Here is a 3,964-nt window from a genome sequence, read left to right as displayed (position 1 = left end):
TGCGTTCTTGACTAATCGCCTGAGTTCATTGAGATCAGCTTTCCTAAAGTCTAGCACTTTCACCCTACTAGTTACCTTACCCACTCGACGTCTTATGGTGAATTCTATTATTAGGTGATCACTGACCCCCAGATGGCTACCGATCTGGAGGTCCCCTACCATGTCATCCCCCGTTGCCAATACCAGATCCAGTATGGCATTCCCCCTAGTGGGACCGTGTACCTCCTGTGTCAGGTGGAGGTCCTATACACAGGTTAGAAACCAGTGCCTCCCTAGTGAACAGTGAGTATGAGGTGCCGGAAAACCTCAGCCCCTGCTGCCTTGCGGGTGACCCTATGGAGGGGAAAGGCTAAGGGAGCACATCCTGACAGAAAAGCAACAGGCTTGGGCAACAACATGGAGGCCAGGAGGGTCTGAGGCCCGAGGGTCTGAGGCCCAAGGCCTGAGAGTGAGGCTTGGGTGACCAATGCAGGGACCAAACCAGGAGGGCCCAAGGCCTGAACAAGTGAGGCTTAGTGGGGGTCCAGAAGAAGAGCGAGGTCCAGGTATGTCGACAGATGCCTGAGGCCTAAGGGATGTAAGGCCCTGCAGCCCCAGTGAGGAGGTGGAGTAGTGGCCCTAGAGAGGGGTAGAGTGAGAAGGGCTAGGAGCCTAATGAGAGGCAGGAAGCCCAGAGTGTACGTGCATGAGTAGAGGGGACATGAGGCCAAATTTGGGCAGAGGCCAAGTGCCATCTGTGAGGCATGGGACATGGTCAAGGAAAAGTTGAAGCCGTGTGTAATGCCCTAGGCATCAGGGCATTAAATGAGCAGCCTCCCATATCTTACAACTGATATTATTACATCGAAGTGCGGCGGGTGAATTGGGGCGGTCTGCCCTGGATGGGTGGGTGGGCGGCTGGTACTGCGACTGGCCCTGGGATGGCCCCATGTCACAGCCACATGCATGCATGCAGCTGGAGCATGCATGTGGCCAGGAGTGCAGCCTGACAACTTGGAGAGCAGTCTCCAGCTGGTAAGTCTGGGGGGGGGAAGGGACATGAGGGGGGGAAGGGGCATGGGGGAGGAGGGCAGATTGAGGCCCCCACAGTGAGGGAGGGAGTGGGGCTAGGGCTGGGGCAGGCGCTGCACAGCTGAGACAGGGCATGGGACGGAGTGGTGGCTTACTCCTGGAGGAGGCATGGGGGGCATGTGCCCCCTCCCAGCACTGCTGCCACCTGGCCCAGTCCGAGCCTGTGAGTGCTGGGAGCTGCATGTGCACCACGCTATAGTAGTAGACCAGCTGGGCTGTACTCCTTGCCACCAAGCCAAAAACAGTGCCTTTGCGATCCATAAGCACCCTGAGCACCCACTGCTGCTGTCGGCAGAGGGAGGGCATGGGGCGGGGGTTCCACCACCCTTCCTCATACCTGACAAGTGCCACACACCCACATCCTATGCCAACCCCACTCATTTACACACACCCAACATACCCTATTGCCCCCCCACACAGCCACATTTCCCCCTTCCACACACCCCACCATACACATGGCACCCACCCCCCCAGCCACACCCCACACATAATATACAAGAGTAAGACTTTATTTTTGAGTTATTATGCAATCACCTCTATATACACTATGCCAAAACAAATCATGACAAATATTTTTGTAATAAAACTAAAATATGTTATAGTAGCTGTTTTAATTTTTAGTGTGTGATTTGGGGGTTTTTTTCTGGTTCCAAGATGAAAACCCTCCCCTCCCAAAAGGAGTATGTCTGGGGCAAGGGGAGGGACTTCCAGTGCCAAGGGTCAGGGAGCAGGGGGTGGAACTGCTGGTCCCAAGGTGGCAACTGTGGGCAGGGCACCTATCAAAGGGTAGGGCTACCCATGTGGCCCTCAACAGCTCACCAAAACTCATTAAGCAGCCCTCCAGCCGAAATAATTGCCCACCCCTGGCTTAAACTTTGGGTGGACCAGGAATCAAAGCAGGGTGCATCCTCAGCAGTGCCCCCCCCCCCCCCCCCCCCCAATCTGCCCCTGCCTTGGGGTGTCCCACATATCTCCCTGCCCTCAGTAGCACAGCCTGCCTCTGAATGGGCATACAGCTGCCTGCCACTTGGGAACTTTTGCCAACAAGTAATCAAAACACATGTTTTGTGCCTGTAGTAGAGGACCCCTACCTCCTGCTACTGGGAGGAAGCAGGGCAGAGTTACAGTAGGCAGGTTGGGGAAAGACCGCTTATAGGGAAATGGGCTGCATGCTGCAGACTGTTTGCATTTAGGCAGGTAAGGAACCCCAGTGCTGCTAACAGAGCAAGCATAGCTGGCAGGAAGCCTAGCTGCAAAGGCATTAGGGGCAAACGGCTTGGATAGGGACACAGGGCTCAGCCTGCAGGCAAGGGGCAGGTGAGGCTGCTGTTTGGAGATGAGAGCAGTGCCTGGGTCCCGTTTCCAAAAGGGGAGGAGAAAAGGGCCTTACAGAGCCTGGGGCTAGGAGCTCAGATTGATCCTGACCATGCAAGAGGAAGGGTCTGTGCTGGATTCCTCAGAGAGCTAAGTGGGTTTAGTATCATATAGCTTTCTTTCTTTAGAGCTGTGTTAACTGGAGGTCCAGGCTGTGGCTATGGGGGAGGCATGCACCAGGGTGCCAAGGGGGCACTGTGTTAAGCCTTGCATAGGGCAGGGGTGTAGTGGGGCTGGGGCCAGGGAGCCAAAGCCCATGATAGCGGGCTGAACTGAGGGCCCCAGTGAAATAGGGGCCAAGGCCAGAAGGTCAAGGCTCGGACAAAGAGATTAAGGCCTGAGGGGTAGAGAGCATGGACAGGACTGGAAAGTCCCACAAAAAATAATGACAGTGACTCCTGTGAGGTGTGGGTGTGACTACAAGGGTGGTTGGAAGTTGCAATTAATGGCCCGAAGGTGGGTTGAGGGCATGGATAGAGCCAATGGGGTCCAGTCAGCTAGGCCACATGTGGCTCCAGGGGGCATATACTTGACGACTTTGGGGAACAGCCTCCCAAAGTAAAATACAATTTTGATCAAGGCATGGCAAGTGGAAAGGTAAGGCAGTTACTCTGTAGAGTTGAGGGAGATGATTAGTTTGATCCCTAGAGGCATTATGGCCACTCTTGGGGGCCAGTCCTGTCACTGTGCCCAAGTGTAGAGCAACTGCCAGAAGACCAGGGGACACATCTAACTTGTCTGAGTTTGGTGATTGTTGTAGTAACCCTTTTTTCCTACATGTGACTCTGGCCCCTAGTGTGGCAAAAATGTCTCATGATCTCACTACACAAAAGGCCTCACAGCTGAGAACTGCAAATTGTTTCTTTTTCTCTTCTTTCTTCCTGCATTAGATAATCAGTAGCATAATAAGGAACAGTCCGAACAAATGTTCGGTTTGCGATAAGGCTGATTCCTGTGGGAACACAAAGATTAGTTACTGCCTGCTTTGCACATAAATTTTGCAACCCTTGTTACTTGCTCGTTTTAGGACTACGCATGTACTAAACTTTGCAGAAAACTGTAGCAAATCACAGATTGCCACAATGGAATCTTGTTCATGAGAGGTATAAAAATGTAACTTCGGGCGTGGCTAGGGGTCGACTCGGCTTTGAGCATTGAACTCCCTTGTCAATCTGTTTGCAAACAAATAAACTCGAGATGGATCCAGCCTGAGCGTGTGTGACTCTCTCCTTGAGGTATATTGGAAAAGCCTCCAGGGGCACGAAACTAGCCTTTTGTGCAACAATTTGGCGAGCCAGCCAGGAATAGCCCTTGGACCACCCCGGGGTCAGACGACAAGACCAGAAAAGGTGTCCGTGAAGTGCGCGCCAGACCCCTTTTGGAGTCTGTCACGGGCACTGGAACCATGAGTCGGGACACCCGGGAAGTTAAAGGCTCTCCCTTAAATGAGTCAACCAGGCTAAGTGGGTCTGAAGAGACGGCGCCAGGGTGTTGGCGGAGTAAGTATTCGCTTTCCTTG

The sequence above is a fragment of the Alligator sinensis genome, unplaced genomic scaffold (assembly GCF_000455745.1).
Source record: "Alligator sinensis unplaced genomic scaffold, ASM45574v1 scaffold208_1, whole genome shotgun sequence".
Lineage (NCBI taxonomy): Eukaryota > Metazoa > Chordata > Crocodylia > Alligatoridae > Alligator > Alligator sinensis.
This window is presented reverse-complemented; position numbering follows the sequence as displayed.